We start from the raw sequence: 25,189 nt of genomic DNA, 5'->3' as shown, positions 1-25,189 counted from the left end.
GTCGTAAGTACGTGTGTGCGCTTTTCTACACGGACGACATGTCCGTTTTTTGCCGGCAACACGCAGGCACGGACCCGCTTTAGTCTATGGGTCCGTGCCTGCACGGACCGCACATGGAGTATGTCCGTGTTCAGCACGTATCGTCCGTGTCCGTTTTTCAGTACAAAATCTGAAACACTTGTTACCAATCTATCAGGTGAATTGTAGGCCATTAATTCTGGTGCCAAACATACATTTCCTGTCTCATTTGCACGCCAGACAGCAGCTGGGCACCTGTCCTCTCACTGCAGGGCGCCCAGAATCGATACAGAGAGGCTGATTGGAGAAGTAGAGAGGCATCCAGAGCTGTGGGACACACGTGTTGATGGCTATCATGACAGGTTAATGGTGGAACGAGCATGGATGTCTGTGGCAGAGATAGTCTACCCTAGGAATGGATGGTCTCAATGTACCCCTGGAAAGAAAAATAGATATGGTGAGTACAGATATTTGCATTGCTTCTGTCTTTACCTACATGTGCACATTCTGTAAGCAGATTATATCCATATTGGTATAGTTTGTTTTGCATGTATTAATGGGCCTGACTCATTTTGAGATACACTGGAGACTCACAAACAGGAGAGTGTATTTATTTGGCCTTTTGAAGTATTCATTGCAGTTTTCTAGTAATGTCAGCATGTTTATATATGGGCTGCAAAGCATTTTATGCATGTACAAATGGCATTTCAGGGTGGTTAAGCCACTATTAAACATGTTTGGGGTTTTTTTTGGTTTGCATTTCTGTGCTTTTTCTATTGCTAATGTGCAGAGATTTCTCTATACATTTTGAGTTGTATTTCTATGTTTGGGTTATTATGCATGTCTCTTAGTGTCACCATGTCTGGAATGGTAACAGTAATGTGTAGTGTATAATGGAAAATCTATGTGGAACATATGGCACTTCATGGGTTAGTAGTCATTTTGTTTCTCATGGCTTTCTGTATGTTTTTTTTTTTTAACATTTAAAAGGAGATAAATGATTATTCAGTGGTTTAAGATAGTTACTGGAGATCTTGTTTTCTTTCTCATGCTTATTGTGTTATTATGTCACTATATGAGTGTTATGGGTTGTTGTTTTCATACACATGGATGTGTGTTCCTATTTCATACAATTGCTGCAATAGAAGACTAATGTCTAATTTTTTTAAATCTACAATTGTTAGATTTTGTGACCTTATTTTACAATGTATTTTTTTTTAAACAGTGGATCTTGTCAAACGGCGATGGCGCTCAGCCCGTGACCAGTTCCGCAGAGAGTATAACCCTGTGGCCACCACAGCTGCCGCTGCAAAAAAGAAAAAATATGTCCATTATGAAAAACTGAGCTTCCTTATGCCCATTATGGAAGTACCAAAGTAAGTTTAAACCATTACATCACATGGTGGTTTTATTTAAAAGGCACACATTAATTTTTTTTTGTCATCAAAGTACAGAGGATAACCTGGAAGATAGTGAGGAAGCCCAGTCAGCAGTATGAACAGCGACCTCTGCTTCTGAGATGGAGCCAACCTCATATCAACCTCCACCAATCCCCAACACCAGCCAGCCAGACGCAGAAGAAATGTCCTCTGATTTGGGTTTGGGAACAAGTCAATCCACTAATGTAATTGCAGGCCAGTCAAAGTGGCCCTTCACCAGTTCTTGCAGAGAGTAGTCCACAGCAACATGCAGGCACACAGCCAAGAATATCAACTAATACCATGCGCACAGTAGCCCAATCTATCCGTAGTCGCAGACATAGGCGTTATGAAGATTTACGTTCCCTGCCAGATATCATTGATACCAGAATTATACACATGATGAATTCACTGATACCAGAGAGTGATGGGGAGAGATTTTGCCGCTCCCTTTCTCCCTCTCTTGCATTGGTTGCACCTGATAAGCAGGACAGATTGAGGGCGTCCTTAATAACACTAATATCTGCTACCCAACGTGAGCCAGAACCCATTTATTGTTTTGAAGTGATAGAACAATGGAGAGCCAATCCACGTGGCCCACACACAAACACAACTCAACAAACTGTGGAAACCAAAACAGAAGAACATTTCTCTAATTTTCAACTTAATCCTGTAGTGCAACAAACACATATACAGTGTCCATCTTCTTCTATGGTAACTGATGTCCAAATTAGGCCAACAGTTGTCCCACACCAAACAGGTACATTAATGACACAAAGGCCATCTCAACAGCCAACATTTGTCCCACAAGTACCCCAACAAACACCAATGCAAACCTCTTTTAACTATCCTAGTATTGTTAGTAATGTTCATAGACTACCTCAAATGTTTCAACAACCAACAGCATACCATGTTCCTAATAATCCACAACAATAGTACTTTCAACAACAGACTTACCCAACTAACTTCACATATACACATACTCAGCCTCTTCCAACACATCAATATGTACCACCTACACTTGGTCTTCCGTCTGCTCAAACAACTGCCTCATTATTTGTTCCAAGTACAACAACTGTTTCTAGTGGAAACACTGATCAGTCACTCACTACAACACCAACAAAACTATAACAATGTCAAAATTATACATGACTATGGCGATTTAAACTAAAATAATCTTTAACCCCTTCACGACCTTGGACGGATCTATCCGTCCAGGATCGTGTCCCGTTAAGCCCCGCCCCCTGCCGCGGGCAGGCGGCGTGGATCGGCACACATATCAGCTGTTTTCAACAGCTGACATGTGTGCCTGCTAGCCGCGGGTGGAATCGCTTCCACCCGCGGCCATTAACCCCTTAAATCTTGCTGCCAAAGTCTGGCAGCAAGATTTAAATGCGCGCGGCCATGTTTGTTACTTACCGCCGCCCCCACCGGAAGTCACGTGTGTTATCACGTGACTATCGGTGGTTGCCATCGTAGCACAGGGTCATGTGATGACGCCTGCTGCTATGATCTTTCACTTTCATTTTCCCTCGGCCGAGAGCAGAGGGAAAACCAAAGTGAGTGAATCTGCTGATTACAGCGGTATTGCTGTGATCAGCAGATAGCGATCAGCGATCGGATTGCTGATTGCTATAGCCCCCTAGGGGGACTAGTAAAATAAAAAAAAAAAGTAAAAAAAAATGTTTTAAAAAATAAAAAAAAAAACAAAAAACCTAAAAGTTCAAATCACCCCCCTTTCCCCCCATTGAAAATTAAAGGGTTAAAAAATAAATAAATATACACATATTTGGTATCGCCGCGTTCAGAAATGCCCGATCTATCAAAATATAAAATCAATTATTCTGATTGGTAAACGGCGTAGTGGCAAAAAAATTCCAAACGCCAAAATTACGTTTTTTGGTCGCCACAAGTTTTGCGCAAAATGTAATAACAGGCGATCAAAACGTAGCATCTGCGCAAAAATGGTACCATTATAAACGTCAGCTCGAGACGCAAAAAATAAGCCATCACTGAGCCATAGATCCCAAAAAATAAGAACTCTACGTGTTTCGGAAAATGGCGCAAAACGTGCGCCACTTTTATTGGACAAACTTGTGAATTTTTTTTAACCCCTTAGATACAAGTAAACCTATACATGTTTGGTGTCTACAAACTCGCACCGACCTGAGGCATCACACCCAGACATCAGTTTTACCATATAGTGAACACCGTGAATAAAATATCCCAAAAACTATTGTACGATCCCACTTTTTTTGCAATTTTTCCTCACTTGGAATTTTTTTGCCGTTTTCCAGTACACTATATGGTAAAACTTATGATTTCATTTAAAAGTACAACTCGTCCCGCAAAAAACAAGCCCTCATATGGCAAGATTGACGTAATAATAAAAAAGTGACGGCTCTTGGAATAAAAGGAGCAAAAAACAAAAACGCAAAAACGGAAAGTGCCCGGGGGCTGAAGGGGTTAAACTGATTCCTCACTTGTAGACCAGAAGTGGACACAGTGGTTCTAACACTACCATTCTCTACAAATGGTGCATTTAAAGCAGGCAACTCCTCAATGTCTTCGTCATTGCTTTCATGTAATCTACAGTAATTATGTAACACTACTGTAGCTTTAATGACAGCCTTGACGGTGGTAGGTTGGAGTTTTATGGTGGTTTGATAAATGCGCCATCTTGAGGCCAAAATGCCAAAGGCACGTTCAACATAGCAACGTGCTCTGGCCAATTTGCTATTAAATAGGGCTTTTGATCTGTCCAGCCCCCTTCTGGGATATGGACGCATCAAATGCCTAGACAATGCAAACCCCTGATCTGCAACCATTACAAAAGGAACAATAGGGCCATTATTACCAGGCAATGGTCTTGGTGCAGGCAAACTTAAACTATCAGACATTAATCGTCTTGCTAAACGTGAACTTCTGAAAATGCGTGCATCTGAGGCACTGCCATAGGCCCCAATATCAGCAAATAAAAAGCAGTAGTTTGTATCTACCATGGCCAAAATAACTACAGAAAAAAACTTATGATAATTAAAATATCTTGATGCAGAGTTTGGTGGTTTCTTCACTCTAATGTGTTTTCCGTCAATGGCACCAATACAATTAGGGAAAGCTGTTTTCTCCAAAAATTCTTCTGAAATGTGCATCCATTCCTGTGTTGAAGTCAGCTGCATGACATGATGCATAAGGGTCTCCCAAAGCACAGTGCAGGTATGCAGGATAATCTTGCCAATTGTGGACCTTCCCAATAAGAATTGGAAATGTAGACTGCTGATGGATTGGCCAGTTGCTAGGTAACTGAAATAGAAAAAAAACATGACATTACTTTGACTATTCATGTAATTTGTATTTCACACCAAATATTTGTATCATCCAATGACTGGCGAGATACTGTGTATGTTTTATTATAATTTCTTTGGTTGGGAAAACATATGTGATCTTTACTTTCCATATTGGAAAAATATTTAATTTTGTGTTTAATAAACAAGCTTGTTTGAGTTAAGCCTCTTGTTTCTTCAATTTTTGTAGAGATAGAATGGTAGATGTGACTTCACAGATCTTATTTTGAAATTGCACTGTGGTTAAGTGATCAATATACGTTTTCTACAAAAACCATAATGTTAAATTACATAATTTCTACAAAATGATGCCTTAGCGACTTAACATGTATTTCAATATAACAGATAAAGCATGAGTATACATGACAACACCTACCGTAAAGTCCCCAACAGTCGTTCCTCAGGGGAGATGCTGAGGCGCATAGAGGTGTCCTGATGCTTCAAACAATGGTACACAAGGCCAAGGATGTTGTCAAATGAATTCATCGTGAGATGGCAGTAGGCTTGGAATTTAGGTGGAAATTTCCGCATTTCGCCATAGAGAGTATTAAAATGCCCATGTGTTTTCCTGAGCTTCACAAGGGGGTGAATCCACATCCTTTTCTCCAGTGGTGGCCCTTCTTCAATCATATGTCGCTTAACCCCAAATCTCCTAGATATCAACCAGAGCAAATACATGGTTGCTTCATTGGAGAGAGACATTTTGGAGTGTGTCTCATGTGAGAAAGAGTTTGGAGACATGTTTTTTAAGGTTTTTAAAGCAAACCAAACAAATTGGGTAGTTAATTGACCAATTTAACACACCAGGAGCACATTTTGATGGGCTAACAAGGTTATTTGTGTGAAAATACGTATCTGAAAAAACGGGCGGCACACGGACTGCACACGTACGTATTTTATGTCAATACGGACATTCCACACGTACACACGGCTCGCATACGCCATCACACGGATGCCATACATACCGGAGAAACGCCCCAAAAAAAGGAACACGGACCCGAAAAACGGACCGTGTCACACAGACTTTTTTTTGCGGAAGTGTGTTTTAGGCCTGAATGTTTGCGATCTGGTGGGATGGCTGCCTACCCCTATTCAGGCCACGAGTGGTTTGATGGTATTGGGACCTTGTATACATGCAATAATTCAGTGGTCTTGTTGTGTGCTACACAGATCAGCAAGGTGAGCACATACTCTGCAAATAACAATACTAGTCCATTGGATAACATACTATTTGCGCTGTTCTGCCTTATAGTTTCTCAAGGTATAATTTTACTCAGCTTCCTGTGACCTGCATGCCCATATAGACGGCTTAGGGGGATTGATCTTACTGACAGATTCCCTTTAAAAAGAAAAAAAATCAATCACACAATTTTTTTTAACCCTTTCACCACTCAGCAATATTCTGCTGGTCATTTTCGTTTTTTCCTCCCCTTCTTCCAAGAACTGTAACTTTGTTATTGTATTGTCAATAAAGACTTATGAGTACATGTTCTTTGCAAGAAAACATTAATTTTACTTATACGAGGGGCGATCCAAAAGTAATGATAATCGGTTATTTCTATTGCACGCAGAAATTAAAACAAAATGTTTTCTTCTCTCTTAGGTACCCACTAGTCCAGGAAAAAACAATCACTTAAATAGGCCACGATTCCCGGGAGCTACATTCATTTGAATATGAACTGCCGAGGAGTGAACATCAAAATAGAAAAAAACGAGCTCAGAGTTATCATCAAATACCTCTGCTTGAAAAAAATTACTACCAAAGACATACACAGCGACTTGGTGGAAACATTGGGGGACTCTTCTCCTCCATATTCCACAGTTGCACGCTGGGCCAAGGAATTTAAGCTGGGAAGAACATTGACGGAAGATGAACATCGTGAAGGACGCCCATCCACGTCCCTCAATGAAGAAAATGTCCCTATCAGGCATGTAGCTGAGGTCACAGGGATCTCATATGACAGTATTCAAAGAATCCTTGCAAAAGAATTGCATATGAGAAAGGTCTCCTCGCGTTGGGTGCCAAAAATGTTAACTGACGAGCAAAAGAAGAAACGAGTTGACATTTCAATAGCAAATCTCGAAAAGTTCCAAGCAGACAAGGAGAATTTTTTGTCACATTTTTTGACCATGGACGAGACCTGGATCCACCACTTTGATCCCGAAACTAAACAACAATCGATGACATGGAAACAAGCCGACGAACCGACGCCGAAGAAATTCAAAGTGTCAAGCTCAGCAGGGAAGGTTATGGCGTCCGTTTTTTGGGACGCTGAAGGAATTATTATGGTTAAACTATTTGGAGAAGGGAGCCACTATTACGGGCTCCTACTACGCAGAACAAATAAGAAGATTGCGGGAGGCTATCAAGGAGAAAAGGCGCGGCAAACTGCGGGCTGGAGTGCTGTTTCACCAAGATAACGTGCTGGCTCACAAAGCTGCAGTTGCCATAGCAACCATTCAAGAAGCGGGCTTTGAACTGGTTGAACACCCCCCTATTCGCCAGATCTAGCCCCCAGTGACTTCTTTCTCTTTCCTCGCCTCAAGGAACACCTCCGGAGCAAGAAATTTGACGACAATAGCGACGTGATAACCGCTGTTGGGGATTTTCTTGAGGGTCAAGATCAAGAATTTTTTTCGAAGGGAATTCTAAGTTTAGAAAAGAGATAGACTAAATGTATAGACTTGTTAGGAGACTATGTAGAAAAATTTATATATTTTTTAATATATTCATTGTATTTATTATTGATTATCATTACTTTTGGATCGCCCCTCGTAGTGTACAGGAAAATGGGAAAAAAATCCAAGTGGGGTGAAATTGCAAAAAAAAGTGCAATTCCACAATTTTTTTTTTATTTAATTTACCATGTTCACTACATGGTAAAATTGAGCTGGCAATATGATTCCCCAGATCAGTAAGAGCTCTTTAATATCAAACATATCTATCTTTTTTTTAAATTAAATTGGTGAAAAATAAAATCAGAAATTTGGTAAAAAAAAAAATATTTAACTTTTGTCGAGACTTCCTCTCATCATTCCCTGCGGCCGGAAGAGCTGGATATAATGTGTGTATCATGCGTGTGTGTGATCAGCAATCTGTGTGTGTGTGTGTGTGTGTGTGTGTGTGTGTGCGCGTGCGCGCGATCTGCTGTATCAGCGTGTCGGCCAGCAGCAGGGGAGGATGGCGTGCAGTACCCACCGGAGATCACAGGAAGACCTGGGAGCCACACAGACGTCCGGGTCTGGTAAGTATGAGTCTCCTGGGGGGGGGGGGTGTCTGCTTTTTTGGGGGGTAAACTTATCCCCCAAACGTGTTTCTCCAAGAATAAGACCACCTCCAAAAATAGGCCCTAGTGCTTTTTTGGGGGGCAAAAAAATATAAGACAGTGTCTGTCTTATTTTCAAGAGGCAGGGAGAAGAATTGCTTACCTCTCCTTGGTGATCGGGTCCCTGTAATGTGATCAACGGGCTGCGATTGCTGCCATGGTAAACCTGGGTCGTCGCCATGATGATCCCGGGTTACTGAGCTATGGATAGTCTCACACGCCATGCTGTATGCATGGTGTGAGGCAAACTGTAGCTGTTTAAGAAGAGAAGAGTCGCCGTAAGCTGATCGATTGCTGGGACTTGCCGGGTCTCGCTGTTTGAGGACATCGCAACTTTCGCCTGTCATACGCTACATCAGCATTATGGAAGAGAAGAAAATCCACATGGTCACCTGCAACACATGCTACATGTTTACGGATCTGCCGCACAAAAAATTCAACTTCACCTGTCAAAAGTGCAAACTTGTTGCCCTCTTAGAGGAAAAGGTGCGGGGACTGGAAGAAAGAATAGCAACTTTGAAGCTAATTAAAGAACATGAGGACTTCTTGGACGAGGCAGAAGCAACAATTCAGGATATGGAAAGTGAGAAAAGCTTCAGAACACATACAGAGGCTGAAAAGTGGACACATGTGACCAAAAGAAGCCAGCGGATCAAGTGGTCGGCACCACCCACACAGCTTAGCAACCAATATGAAGCCCTCATGCTGGAAAACGAAAATGGCACAGCTCAGGATGATACCGTCTCTACAGGAGAAGACACAGTATCATCAAAAGAAGTTACTTTGTCAACAAAAGCAGAAACAAAAGACACTCTAAAGCACTCAGGAGCAACAAGCAGTGCGTCCAGAAAGAAAAGAAGAGTGGTAGTTATGGGCGACTCACTACTAAGAGGCACGGAGGCAACTATCTGCAGGCCGGACATAACCGCACGAGAAGTATGCTGCCTACCAGGAGCAAAAATCAAGGATGTGGCCAACAGGATACCAACTATCCTCGGATCCAAGGACGAATACCCGTTCCTATTGATACATGTAGGAACAAACGACACGGCAAGAAATGATCTACCAACTATTTGTGAAGACTTTGAAATTCTGGGGAAGAAAAATAAAGGAACGGAACGTACAGGTTGTTTTCTCATCAATCCTCCCAGTCGATGGCCATGGTGTCAGAAGATGGAATAAGATACTAGATTTGAACAACTGGCTACGACGGTGGTGCAGGCAGCAAGGATTTGGATTCTTAGACCATGGAGTGAATTACCTCTACGATGGACTTCTCGCAAGAGACGGGATACACCTCACAAAACCTGGGAAACACACGTTCGCCAGAAGGCTTGCCACACTCATCAGGAGGGCTTTAAACTAGAAGAAGAGGGGATGGGAGAAAAAACAGCAGACAAGAACATGCAGCAGAAGGACAAACTAATCAAGGATACTAGATGCCGTAAAGAGGACCCAAGACAGGGTACTAAGAAGGAAGCTGAGAAAAGGGGAGCAAAACTTCTTTCCTGCATGCTGACCAATGCAAGAAGCCTGACCAATAAGATGGAGGAACTGGAGCTGGTAATGTATGAGGAGAAATACGACATAGTAGGAATAACTGAGACATGGTTAGATGATAGTTATGACTGGGCGGCTAACCTGCAAGGATATGAATTGTTTAGGAGGGATCGTAAAAAAAGGAAAGGGGGTGGAGTCTGTCTATATATAAAGTCCAGTTTAAAGCCCAGACTAAGAGAAGATATTCAAGAGGGAAATGAAGAGGTGGAGTCTCTATGGGTGGAGATACAAGGAGGGAAAACTAATAAAATCCTCATAGGGGTTTGTTATAAGCCACCAAATATAACAGAAACCACTGAAAATGTATTATTGAAACAAATAGACAAAGCAGCAAATCACAATGAGGTGATTATTATGGGGGACTTCAATTACCCCGATATAGACTGGGAAACTGAAACCTGCGTATCTCAGAAAGGAAACCGGTTTCTGTCAGTAACTAAGGATAATTATCTGTCCCAACTTGTGCCGGGCCCAACTAGAGGGGCAGCCCTTCTGGACTTAATTTTAAGCAACAGGCCAGATAGAATAACAGACGTACGAGTGGATGGGCACCTAGGGAATAGTGACCACAATATAATACAATTCCACTTGTCCTTTAGTAAGGTGCCTTGGAGGGGGGTTACAAAAACGCTGAATTTCAGGAAAGCAAAGTTTGATCAACTTAGAGAAGACCTTCGCCAAATTGATTGGGACAATGTCCTCAAAAATGGGAGCACAGAAAATAAGTGGGAAATTTTTAAATCGGTATTAAACACCCACTGCGAGCGAGCCATACCATACGGAAATAAAAGGGCTAGGAACAGGAGGAAACCAATGTGGCTAAATAAGGATGTAAAAGGGGCAATGAATAATAAGAAAAAGGCATTTAAAAAGCTAAAACAAGAAGGCAGCGAGGAAGCATTAAAAATATATAGAGAAAAAAATAAAATGTGTAAAAAACAAATATATTTAGCAAAAGTAGAAACTGAGAGACTCATTGCTAAGGAAAGCAAAACAAATCCCAAACTATTCTTTAATTATATAAACAGAAAAAAGATTAAAATTGATGGTGTTGGCCCTTTAAAGAATAATGAGGGTAAAATCATAGAAAGCGATGTGGGAAAAGCAAATGTTTTAAATACTTTTTTCTCAACTGTGTTCACACAGGAAAAGCATATGCCAGGGGAAATGCAGAGTGATCATGTAAATGCCCCATTAAGTATGACCTGCCTAACCCAGGAAGAAGTGCAGAACCGACTTAGTAACATTAAAATTGACAAATCACCAGGCCCTGATGGCATTCACCCTCGGGTATTAAGGGAGTTAAGTAATGTGATAGACAGGCCTTTATTCCTTTTATTTAAAGACTCTATAGAAACTGGGTCTGTTCCACTGGATTGGCGGCTAGCAAATGTGGTACCAATATTCAAAAAAGGGTGCAAAAGGGAACCTGGAAAGTATAGGCCGGTAAGCTTAACATCTGTTGTGGGTAAAATGTTTGAAGGGTTTTTAAGGGATACTATTATGGAATGTCTCAATGTTAATAACTGTTTAACTCCATATCAACATGGATTTATGAAGGATCGCTCCTGTCAAACTAACCTGATCAGCTTCTATGAGGATGTAAGCTCTCACATGGACCGAGGAGAATCATTGGATGTCATTTATCTCGACTTCGGTAAAGCATTTGACACTGTCCCACATAAAAGACTGCTAAGTAAAATGAGAAAGCTTGGGCTCGGGGAAAATGTGTGTAGATGGGTAGGTAGCTGGCTTAGTGGTAGAAAACAAAGAGTGGTTATTAATGGTGCATACTCAGATTGGGCCAGGGTTACTAGTGGGGTGCCACAGGGGTCTGTATTGGGCCCCCTACTATTTAATATATTTATTAATGATCTGGTGGATGGTTTACAGAGTAAAATATCAGTATTTGCAGATGATACAAAACTATGTAAGGTAGTTAACACAAAGGAGGACAGTTTGCAACTACAGATGGACTTGAGTAAATTGGAGAATTGGGCTGAAAAATGGCAAATGAGGTTTAACACAGATAAGTGTAAGGTTATGCACATGGGAAGGAGAAACAGATGCTACGATTACTTACTAAATGGGAAACTGCTGGGGAAATCAGACATGGAAAAAGACTTAGGCATCTTAGTGAATAAGAATCTAAATTGGAGTGCCCAGTGTCAGGCAGCAGCCACCAAAGCAAATAGGGTGATGGGATGCATTAGAAGAGGTCTGGGGGCACGAGATGAAAACATCATTCTCCCTCTGTACAAATCACTCGTCAGACCACACTTGGAGTATTGTGTGCAATTTTGGGCGCCGGTGCTGAAGAAAGACATTACTGAACTTGAAAGGGTTCAGAGGCGGGCTACTAAAATAATAAATGGAATGGGTGCATTACAATACACGGAAAGGTTATCAAAATTAGGTCTATTTACTCTAGAAAAGAGAAGACTTAGGGGAGACCTAATAAATATGTACAAATATATCAGAGGGCCATATAGAGATCTCTCCCATGATCTGTTTGTACCAAGGACTATGACAAGAACAAGGGGGCATTCTTTTCGATTGGAGGAAAGAAAATTCCTACATCAGCATAGAAGAGGGTTCTTCACGGTAAGAGCAGTGAGGCTCTGGAACTCTCTTCCTGAGGAAGTGGTGATGGCCAACTCACTGAATGAATTTAAGAGAGGAATGGATGCTTTTCTTGATAGCAAAAGTATAGAAGGTTATAAATAGCATAATCTTACAGGTAGATAGAAGAGCGACCAAGATTATTATAGAGGAATGGGTGGGCTGCAACACCAAGACAGGTTATTAAACTTGGGGTTAGTTAGTTAGGAAAAACAAAGGCTTAGGGGGGATCTAATCACAATGTATAAACATATGAGGGGACAGTACAGAGACCTTTCCAAAGATCTCTCTACACCTAGGCCTGCGACTGGAACACGGGGGCATCCGCTACGTCTTGAGGAAAGAAGGTTTAATCATAATCACAGACGAGGATTCTTTACTGTACGAGAAGTGAGACTATGGAGCTCTCTGCCGTATGATGTTGTATTGAGGGATTCACAAGTAAAATTTAAGCAGAGCCTGATCGCATTAATTGAAAAATATAATATTACCAGTTATGTATATTGGATTTTATGACAGGGTGTTGATCCAGGGAACTAGTCTGATTGCCGTATGTGGAGTCAAGAAGGAATTTTTTTCCCCATTGGAGCTTATTTGACACATTGGGGTTTTTTTGCCTTCCTCTGGATCAACATGTTAGGCTACGGGTTGAACTAGATGGACTTAGAGTCTCCCTTCAACCTTAAAAACTATGAAACTATGAAACTATGAAAATGCTGCTCTATAATCCACTGTAGTAATAAAGCATTGAAGTGGATTATAGAAAAGCAGAAAAAAACCCTGCAGAAACAATTGCCATGCTGCTTCTATTTTCAGCAACAAATCTGCAAGGAAAAAAAAAGCAGCATGTGCACAGCAAGTCAGGATTCTCATAGACTTTGCTGGGATGCTTTTTCCTTGCTTTTATTGATTAAGATAAACAAGGAAAAATGGATGAAAAACTCCAAAGAACCCCACCACTTGTGCACATAGCCTAAAACTATGAAACTATGTACATATTACTTATTGCCTTATTGTGTACGTGTGGATAGAAAATATCTATCTATCTATCATCTGTCTATCTATCTATCTATCTATCTACTTTAGTATATGTCTCCTTTGTTTGTGTTGATTGAAGGATATCCTGTCAATTAATTTATTAAGATCTTTTTTCTTTTCCAGCAAGTTACTGTTTTTTCCACTAGGTGGTGCTGTCTGACTCTTCTTTAGTGATAAACATGTGCGTACCACACTGGCTATTACAACTTACCCACTTATATGCCCAAATGATTTGTAATTTACAGATATTATTCGTTTTGATATTTACATTGTATTTGTTTAATTTACTGTTTGTTTATTCAGTTCATACCATTATAGAGCATACAGTATTTGCTTCAATTGTAATGGTAACCATCTTAAAAAAAATGCATAATTGACATTGCAAACTGAGAGTAATATGCAAGAACATCAATATTGATTACATCACAAAATGGAAGAAATTGTGCAAAATATATCAATACAGTGCAAAATTATTATGGCTCTGGTCTATTTGCAAGGACCAAACAAATTAAAGTCTGTGTCAAAATTGTAATGTACAGTGGTCTCTTATATTACACTGATCTCAAATTACAATACATTCAACATACAATGGTTTTCCCTCAGCCATTGTTACTTAACTCCTTAAAAGTTTGTCCAGCCTTGGGGTACAAGTCTCCAGCTTGGCTGGTTGCTTGACTGCAAGTATGCGATTTACATATATGTGATCACATGTCAAATAGATGTGAGCGGCCTCGCTCAAAGTGAATTGAGTGAGGCTTAATATGTCTAGTCGAAATGTGTTTGGAAGCATGCAAATCACATGGCCACCCTCTCCCGATCTCAGCTCCGGAGAATCCTGACAATGTGTGCACCGCACACTGTGAGGATTCACAAGTCTTCAGTCACATAGAGTTACTGCAGACTTATTCCACAAGGCCAGACAATCCCTTTATTACCATATGATGAACTGTCACGTCATGGAGTGTGTCTGTGTATTTGGAGCAAGATCAAGAGTTGAGCCCTCACCAAACAGGGCAGATGTCAGCTACATTAAATAGTCTGCATTTACCTTTAAAAGAACAATTTATATAGTTGTATAAAAATAAATAATTTAAAAAAATAACATAGCTCTCTGTGGTATTTTTGATTCTCAGCGCAGATAAAGCGGACGGCTATGGGCTGCTACCCCCATCTGCCTGGCTTTACCAAGGCTGGCAATCAAAATATAGGGAAGCCCATACATTTTTTTTAATTATTTAAAAAAATATTTAAAAAACATGGGTGGGCTCCCGCCGTATTTTGATCGCCAGTCAGGTAAAACCAGGCAGCTGGGGGCTGGGATTCTTGACAGCCCACAGCTGCCCCTGTAAAAGGCGCATTGTTTCTTAACACCATTTCCAGGCGCTTTACCCGGCTCATCCAGCGGCCCTGGTGGTGGTGGCATGCTGGGTAATAAAGGGGTTAATATCAGCTTTGTATTCTCAGATGGTACTAAGCCCAAAATTCATGATGTCACACCAAATTAGACATGGCCACCATGAATTTCTGGTAAACAGTAAAAAAACCCCACAACACATAGAATTTTTTTTGTATTAGAAATAAAATCAAAAAAATATTTAGATACTTCATCTTTATTATGAAAAAAACTCCTTAGTCCAACGTAGTCCACAGGTAGAGCATATCAGTGCTGCTTCATCACTCTGTACAGACAAGCGTCTCTACAGAGAGAGAAGCAGAGAGAGCATTGTCAGCTCTGCTACATCGCTCTGTACAGAGCGAGAAGCAGGCTGAAAGTGAGGGTATGATTGCACTTGCGTCTCGCATTGCATCACCCTCCATGACCTGACACTCTCCAGACAGGAGCACCTCAGCTGCATGGAAATACATGCAGCTGACCTGCTGCTGTCAGGAGATTGTGCACCGTGATGTGATGCGACACTTGCACAGTGACAGTCAAAGTTTAGTTAACAGGACTTTTGATGACGTCATGGTCATGTGACCAGTCTGTAAGCCAATGTCTGTACAACATTCACACCAGACTGGTCACATGGCTATGACATCATGCAATTTCCTTTAGGCTGTGGTGCTTATTTGGGGGCACAGCAATGATCAGACATGGAAGCAAAAGCGGCCGGGAGACAGTCTGCAGGACACGTCGCGGGACCTGTAAGTATGATCATAATGTTTTTTAATAATGTGCTTTTTTTTTTTACAGCCCCTAGGCCCGAACTAGACCCGAACTGTAACACATGCTTTCCAGGAAAGCTTGTGATCGGGATTGTGTACGCAATTACTATGTGATATATATATATGCAAATAAACTCTTCAGAGAGTAGTAATCCTAGCGGCTTGCTCACAAAAGCATAAAACACGACTGAGTGCTATGCGATATTTTGTCGGATAGCACTCAGCCCAATGTTTTTCTATACGGCAGGGCTGACTCGCGGTTTGTTTCTCATGCCGATTTGGCATGAAAAAAAATTGCGGCATGCTACGAGTACATCCGATAATCGGATGACACACACCCATACAAGTCTATGGGTGCGTGGAAATGATTGGACTGCACTCGCATGTCATCCGAGTGCAGTCCGATGTAAGCCAACAAAGACAATGGAGAAGATGGAGAAATTAGGTTCGCCATCTTCTGACCTACAAGAGAATCGGATGACAAAAAACGACACTCGTATCACATTCTGATCAGAGTTTGCATGATTACCTCGCATGAGAGAATATACGCACATGTGAGCGAGTCCTGAAAGTCAATATTAAACCTTTAACTAGCCTTTAACATGACTTAGATTAAGAAGCCAAAAATGTCTTCAAATGGAGTGACTGGTTTAACTTCTTATCCTGCCACGTGGAAAAGCTTATTAAAAGAGTCTGTATTGACTTTTTACTACATCCAATAGGTGGTGGTAGAGTTCAAGTCCTCGTCCTCTCTGAAGAGGATATTTGCATATTTAAATTCCCAGAGTAATTAGCACTGCATGACCTATAAGTCTCCTTACACTGGCTTGGCGTTCTCCACTGTGAGAAATGTTCCCCCTTAGACTTTTTTTTAAAAAAAAAAAAAAGCATAAAAAATTGAGTCAGCCCTCTTTTCCCTACTTAAAAGTAAAAAATAATAATAATAAAAAATTACTTATTTGGTCTTGCCATATTTGTAAAAGTCTGCTCTATCAAAATATAAAACGAATTTCCTTGATAAGTAAAAGCTATAAGGAGGAAAAAAATCAAAATACCAGAATTAGGTTTTCTTTTGGTTGCCACAACATCAGCAAAAAAAAAAAAAAGTAATAAGAAGTGATGAAAGCATAGTATGTACTGCAAAATAGTATAAATAAAAACACCAGCTCGATAGTGGAAAATAACAAGCATCAGCTTCATTGATAAATACATAAAAAAAAAAAAAAAATCAAAGTTTAGAATTTTTTTCAGCCGCTAAAATATAAAAAAACCCCTACACATTTGGTATCACTGTATATGTATAGTGGAGAGTTATCATGTGTATAAGCATAAAGAAAAAGAAAAAATTGCTGCTCAGCATACAATAGCAATGAATCTCTTTTTATTATGTAAAAGGGTGCCAACCAATTGCTGAATCACAGGAATACATGCAACAATGGAAGAGAAGGCTGACACATTAAATAATAAATAAAAATCTTCAATCTTTATTTAAGTCTATATTTTCTTAAAAACCTCCAAATGTGGGCATCATTGTCTCTAACGTGTTTCTGGCGTGCTTTTTTTTCGGTCTTATTCATAAATAAAAGCATTTGAAAAGTGGACACAGATTTATAAGAACAGACGAAAGTTGACTCATGTGGAGCTAACTAATTAATTAAACAGTGAAAATATAAACACATCTATTACATCAAAGGAGAAACTTCATGCAGGAATAACTAAACGTAATAAATAAACATTATTCCTTTCTATTGTTCATACCTCTAGGTTGTTTTGTATCTAATTTAACAATCCAGAAAGCCTCCGTTATGAAAAGTTTATTTTGCCTCCTCGTTCAGGCAAATTAACCCTTTCGATCGCCCAAAATGCAAGGCTATGTTTTACTGCTCCAGAGTCCAAAGTTGTTTTTGATATTAATATTATACAAATGTTCTGATATTCTCTTTTTAGTTTTCTGCTGGTGCAACCGATATATTTCAATTTTCAAACACTACATTCAATGCAATATATCAGATGACAAGTATCCCAGTTTATAAAAAAGTTATTATACAGATCTTCTATTTTCTGAGTTCTTTTTACATATCTACACACATAACACTTGTTGCCAAAACGTTTATTGGAAATGTTTTATAGACAGCAAAGTAGTTTTTTTTTTTAATTTTTATATAAAGTGGGAGAAACCATGTCGTCAGTATTGGTCTTGTATTTTTTGAGACAAAAAGGTTATGTTGCCTGAATGATGATTTAGTTGGCAAAATAAATTGGGATGATTGAATACCTCAGATATTCGGTTTCGCGAATATTTTCCGAACAGGTCGCTGCTATGCGAATATTCGATGCGCAATGTAAGTCTATTGGAAGCCCGAATAGTTCCGAATAGTTGTTATTCGGGTTTCTCATAGACTTACATTGCGCATCGAATATTCGCGAATAGTCGAATAGCGGCGACCTATTCGGAAAATATTTGCGAAGCCGAATATTTGAGGTATTCGATCATCCCTAAAAATAAACTTTTTATGAGAGCAACTTTTGTGATTGTTAAATTAGATACAAAGTAACCTAGAGATATGAACAATAGAAAGGTGCAATGTTTCTTGAGTTTTTGGATTCAAGCAATTAAGTTCCTCCTTGATGTAATATATTTGCAGATTGATGTGATTATCTGGTCACTGTTTAATTAATTAGTTAGCTCCACATGAGTCAGCTTTCGTCTGTTCCTTTAAATCTGTATCCACTTTTCAGTTCTTTTATCTATGAATAAGGGGACATAGAAATGCGTCAGGACAATGATACTCATTTTGTGTTTTTTGTTTATTTTTTTAAATATGGACATAAATAAAGATTGAAGATTTGTATTTATTATTGGATGTACAATCCTTCTCTTCTATTTTTGCACATTGTCAGGACATTTTTACCGCAAAATTAACATTGTAAATATAAACTACAAAAAAATAATGCCAACTTTGCACTATTTTAACCAATTATGATAAAATGAATATCTTTCAAAATTACTTGTCCTGCAAAAACAAGCTTTCATACGTCTGTCAAAATAAAAATGAAACAGTTACAGCTATTTGAAAAGTAAAAGAAAAAATGAAAATGAAAAAATATAAATTAGCTGCATCCTTTCTTGTTTAAAAACACAGTCAGCATAATTTGCCACAGATACTATTAATCTATGTGGTAAAGATACATCCTACTCATGTGTGCATTGCGCTAAAAATGCCTCTGGTTCAGAACATCACAGAGGTCAACTGGAGCCAATCAAAGGTTATTATTTTCATGAAGTTCGTGCAGCGCCTAGATGTCTGCACTTCTCTTTACCAATTCGAGGATGAGTTACTTCTTTTGGACACCAGGTGAGGCTGGTTCACTTTGAATCCTTCGTGTAAAATAGTGGCCAAATGTTTTGATACACAAATTTGGACTTTTCATAAAGTAGGCTGCTTTATAGTTTTTAGATCTTTTATATGTTTCTATTATTACAGAAATACAATTATAAGCATTTCATACATTTTTACACTTTTATTGATTATTACATCATGTTTAGTGATGAGCGAGCACTACCATGCACAATACTCGTAATGAGCAGTTTGAGTCTTCACATAAACCTGATTAGTGATGAGCGAGCACTACCATGCCCTGTACTTGTAATGAGCAGTTGGATGTGTGACGCCCTGGACTAGCCAGGTAGTCACAGGTAGGCCCTTACACAAACACCTCCCCCCCTTAATAAGGTGACAGCAGCCAACCTACAAAACCCTTGTCACCTCTCTGTGTTCAATGGTCACACCAGGGGGGCGGGGCCCAGCGGTTGGCCACGCCCACCTAGGAGTCCGGAGAGCCTGAGACAGGACACAGTAGTTGAGTCTGGACAGTGAAGTGGAGAGTCAAGTTCAAGTGCAGCAGGCCTGAGGTGTCAGGCTTGCAGCGTTAACACTGACCGGTGTCGGGGTCGTAGCCATGGTACCGTGGCAAGGAGGCAGACAGTGGTGGCCACCTGCAGGAGCTGGGATTACAGCCGGTGGAACCATAAGGGACAGGGACCGGGTAGTGACCCGCTGGTACCGAACCGGGGAACCGATTGGAAACCGGAGCACCAGGAGAGGTACTCAGACCCAGTACGAGGCCTAGAAACAACTGGACCGAGTCGAATCAACTGATTGAGGACTGGACTTTAGGCCCTTTCCCACCTAAGACCCAACTGAAGGCAACAGCCCAACGATAGGGGTAGAAAGCCACCGCCCAGGCATCGAGACCCCACGGGCCAGCATCTGCGGGCACACGGGCTCTACCGGCATACATCAGGCTGGGGAGCGGACTACCGTTGCTCAGGCATAGGAGTCATCATTTCTACAAAAGTGAGGTGTAGGAGAAAGGCGGAAACTACCAACCTGAAAAGGGGGAAAAGCACACCCGGCTGCGGGCACCATCCACCATCTTGTTTGGTTTACCAGAGACTCCAGTGTGTTTGTAATAGTGAGTACAACAGTGCCTTCGGGCCGCGCACCATGCCGCACCACACCGACACGCCAACACGAATCCATTTCCCCGCCTCAACACCTCCCTCGGGCCCCCGGCCCATCATCGCCTTACCCACGGAGGGGTCAACACCAAGCTGTGCAACACCATCCCCGGGAGCCTAGTCAATGGCAGCGGTGGTGTCCATCCATTCACCACAACCCATGGGTGGCGTCACGAACTTAATCCCCAAACAACCACGGCCCCGGCCGTGGACCTCTCCACCAAACACCACCCCTCACGTAGCGTCAGCAACTCCCTTTCAGAGCGACGTGACCCCCGGGTCTGTGAGGAGCTCGAGCCACCCACCGACGAGCACGGATCCAAGCGGCCCGGCAGCCGGCCGAGCCCCGGGGCGGTACACATCCACTCTTCTGGCGTCACGAACAGGATTGAACCCATCCACTTACCTGTGGAAGTGCACCTTGAAGTTATCATCTGCGGAGTCCCATTGAAAAATTTCAGAATCCGCCATCTTGTCACTGTCCTGTGGCGCGAAGTTTCCCACCCAAGCCGTCTTCTCCAAGGAAAAAGGCGCGAAAGTGAAGTCCCGCCCCCTGAGAACAGAGCGGTGCAGAAAGAAAGCAGAATGGCCCGAAAAGACCAGGGGGGGCGGGTGAAAACCCTGTCCCATGTGACTGAAGGGATAAAGGGCAGGGACTCCAGGACTCTGCCACCCGTCTGGTTCCTGGACCCCGACAGTGCACCATGCCCGCCCCGTCAGGCAAGCCAGAATTCCCGGAGCCCGCGCCTGGAACAGCGGCAATATGTCACCGCCACCAGGTCCAGGTGCGTCTCCTGATGGAGCGACGGACAGCCGAGGTGGAGGAGCTGGCTGTGGTCGTGCGGGCGTACAAAGTGGAGGCAGCCTTGGGGAGCGGGTATGCGACCCACGCCCCTGTGTCCCGGAGGGACCGGCCGCTGTGGCTGAGGGACCCAGTCTGCCCTGGCCCTCTATACTGCCTCCCCCGTTGTCCATGTCAATCGCCACTGCTCCCCTGCCTGGTCCGCCTCACCGGCCTGTGAGGATCCACCTGCAAGGGAAGCTGCCGGCCTGGAGGAAGAAGCTGCGGCTCCCGCGAGGGCTGAAGGAGAGGTGGAACCCGGTCCAGAAGGACCCATCACTAGCCGCGGGCAGCCAGATGATAGTGGCTCAGAGGCCGAGACGGAGTTGGTCTCGGAAGATGAGGCCTCCGGTGTTGTCGACATGGAGGCCAGGTACATCCTGCGGTGTGGCTAGAATGGGTACCGGATGGCCCTCTCCTGCCGCGCCTGTTGTGTGCTGGAACTGTTCGAGGGCGAGGCAGAGTCTTCCTCAGAGGATGAAACCCCGTTTTAAAAAGGACAAGGCTGAGAACTTGCAGGCCACCCAAAAACTTTTGGGCTTGTAAATAATTCCCGGACCAACCTACCCCGTTTCACAACCTCCGGAGAGTCAGACTGTAGGATGGGCCTGCGGGAAAGTGATGGCCGAGGCCCCGTCACTAATGCAACCGGTGGCGATCCTCCAGGTCTGGGGGTCCCCTGGACGTGGGGCCCCTGAGAGACAGTCGAGTGTGGAACACTGTACCCGTCCCGTAAAGCAACACCTGGGCCTGTTCCTGGACTGGGGAAAAGGGGTGCTGCCCGTTTCTTAGAGGCAGCATCAAGGCTAGGTTTGTTTGGGTGGGTGACAGAAGGACCCGGTCCCATTCCCGTTAATAAAAATTTTATATGTTTGCAACGTTTAAGAATATGCCTCCCGCAAGGGAAGATTTCAAAATATGCTTAAAATTGTACAAAGTTTATTATGCTTGTAAATATGTTTTACTCTTTTTCAGTTAAAAAGCAACAAAATAAACCGGTGGTGGACGGGCAGCCCACGGACGGTTTGCATTAAACGAAGGGGGAATGTGATGCCCTGAACTAGCCAGGTAGTCACAGGTAGGCTCTTACACAAACACCTCCCCCCCCTTAATAAGGTGACAGCAGCCAACCTACAAAACCCTTGTCACCTCTCTGTGTTCAATGGTCACACTAGGTGGGCGGGGCCAGGCAGTTGGCCACGCCCACCTAGGAGTCCGGAGAACCTGAGACAGGACACAGTAGTTGAGTCTGGACAGTGAAGTGGAGAGTCAAGTTCAAGTGCAGCAGGCTTGAGGTGTCAGGCTTGCAGCGTTAACACTGACCGGTGCCGGGGTCGTAGCCCTGGTACCGTGGCAAGGAGGCAGACGGTGGTGGCCGCCTGAAAGAGATGGGATTACAGCCAGTGGAACCGTAAGGGACCGGGACCGGGTAGTGGCCCGCCGGTACCAAACCGGGAAACTGATTGGAAACCGGAGCACCAGGAGGGGTACTCAGACCCAGTACAAGGCCCAGAAACAACTGGACCGAGTCGAATCAACTGATTGAGGACTGGACTTTAGGCCCTTTCCAACCTAAGACCCAACTGAAGGCAACAGCCCAATGATAGGGGTAGAATGCCACCGCCCAGGCATCGAGACTCCACGGGCCAGCGTCTGCGGGCACACGGGCTCTACCGGCATACATCAGGCTGGGGAGCGGACTACCGTTGCTCAGGCATAGGAGTCATCATTCCTACAAAAGTAAGGTGCAGAAGAAAGGCGGAAACTAGCAACCTGAAAAGGGGGAAAAGCGCAGCCGGCTGCGGGCACCATCTACCATCTTGTTTGGTTTACCAGAGACTCCAGTGTGTTTGTAACAGTGAGTACAACAGTGCCTTCGGGCCGCGCACTGCGCCGCACCGGACCGACACGCCAACACGCATCCATTCCCGCGCCTTAGCACCTCCCTCGGGCCCCCGGGACCATCATCCTCCTACCCACGGAGGGGTCAACACCAAGCTGCGCAACACCGTCCCTGGGAGCCTAGTCAATGGCAGCAGTGGTGTCCATCCATTCACCACAACCCGTGGGTGGTGTCACGAACTTAATCCCCAAACAACCACGGCCCCGGCCGTGGACCTCTCCACCGAACACCACCCCTCACATAGCGCCAGGAACTCACTTTCAGAGCAATATGACCTCCGTGTCCGTGAGGAGCTCGAGCCACCCACCGACGAGCACGGATCTAAGCAGGTCGACAGCCAGCTGAGCCCCAGGGCGGTACAGTTGCTCGGATGCACTCAACTCGAGTACCCCAGTATAATGGAAGTCAATAGAAAACTGAAGATTTCCCAGAAAAATGCTTGAGTTCCTCCTTGGCTCTCATTATACTCAGGTACTCGAGTCTCGCCCATCCGAGCATCCAACTGCTCATTACAAGTACAGGGCATGGTAGTGCTCGCTCATCACTAATCAGGTTTATGTGACGACTCAAAATTTACAATGTTGACTCTTATTTTTCAATACTTCTGTAATTCACCCTGACATCATGGATATCAGCTTCTGGGCCAAATCCTGACTAATGGCAACTTATTATTTTCTAATCAGTGCATAGAGTTCATCTCAAATTCTGTGTTTTTGTTTGTGTTTCCGCTTTTTGAGGACTGACCACAGGTTATCAATAGTATTGAGATCTGGGGAGTTTCCTTGACATAGACCCAAAATTTCAATGTTTTGTTCTTCAAGACACTTATCACTTGCCTTGTGACATGCAGGAAAAGCCATTGTTAATCATCAGATCTCAATTGCATTGCTAGCCTATACTCCATCCTCAAAAAAATGATTTTACAAGAATGGAATGTCACCCAGTTAGGATTTGGTCCAGAAGGTGATATTCAGAATGTCAGGGAGAATTGTAAAAGTCTTAAAAAATAAGAGTCAACACTGTAAATATTGAGTATTTGCATGAACTTGATACATTTGACAAACAAAATTTAAAAACTTATGAAAGGCTTATAATTGTACTTCAGTATCTATTGAAATATCAAACTACCACATTTTCAGATTACAAGATACACTTTTCGTCCCAAAAATTTGGGAGGAAAATGGGGGTGCATCTTATAAGCCAAATTTAGCTTACCTGGGGATGGTGAAGATGGGTCACAGGAGGCAGGGGTGACAATGCAGGCTGTGCTCTGTTTCGTGGATGGTGCTGATGCTGCGGGTGGTACTGATGTTGGGTTGTGCTCGCTGTGTGTTAGGTTGTGCTCGCTGTGAGGGGTGAGGCAGGTGCCATCCTGAGAATGCAACTGGTGCGTGTTTCAAATAATAGTGCCTGGAGTTGGCGCATGCCCAGATTGAGCTCTCGGCTCAAGATCTTATCTGTGCTCGCGCCACCTCTGGTCCATTGATCTCCGATTAGTGTACTGAAGGAAAATAAAGTCCGTAAGTGGCATGTGCGCAGAGGAATTCTCAGCTTGTCATTGAGCTTATAGCACAATCCGCACATGCGCTGACTTTGGGCACCAAGTCTTTGAAGCCCACATTGCCAACAGTTTCTGGATGCTTCTGCCTCATACCGCCTGCAGAGAGCATCCAGGACACCAATCGCACCACCTGCAGCATTGTGCTGCCTCCTTTGACCTCGGTCCACCACCACTGCTGCCCCCCCCCCCCAGTAAGACATCACTGGATAATAAGGCGGACTCCATTTTTTTTTACCTTTTTTTCCTCTAAATTTGGGGTGCTTGTTATAATCTGGTGCGTCTTCTAAAACAAAAAACTAAGGTAAAATATGGAAATACACTGAAGCAGCAAGCATTGTAAAAACAAAAATTTGTGTGGGTAAAAGACTTTTGGCCATGACTGTACTGTACAAGACCCTGATGAAACACCTATCCTCTACATAAAAGGTTTTTCAGATTCTAGCAGCTTTTCTTGAATTTTACAAAAGGTCTTCCTTTATATCTGTATTAGTCCTCTGCTTATTTTTGAAGCTTTATTTCCTCCATTTTTGGATTCTCCTACTGCATAAAAGAATAGGTGTAGTACCCAACAGTGACCACTAAATGATGAATGGCGCTGCTGTACATTGCTTTTAACTGGTAACTGGAGCAGATTTTAGGTGATTATCGGGTTTTGGACCCTCACTTATCCCAAGGATAAATCAATTGTTTTGTCCAGGACAACCCTTTTAGCAACAAAAAGCAAGCAGATTTTCCATACAATATATATAGGAGCACACACACACTTAATAGAAGAGGGGGTGCACCATTTACACATGTAATTCAAGTCGTAAACTTTTTTTTTCATATTGCTGTATTATTTTAGTTCCCGTCATCAATATGGGCAGAGGA

This window comes from Anomaloglossus baeobatrachus, chromosome 1, assembly GCF_048569485.1.
Source record: "Anomaloglossus baeobatrachus isolate aAnoBae1 chromosome 1, aAnoBae1.hap1, whole genome shotgun sequence".
In the NCBI taxonomy this organism is placed as follows: domain Eukaryota; kingdom Metazoa; phylum Chordata; class Amphibia; order Anura; family Aromobatidae; genus Anomaloglossus; species Anomaloglossus baeobatrachus.
This window is presented reverse-complemented; position numbering follows the sequence as displayed.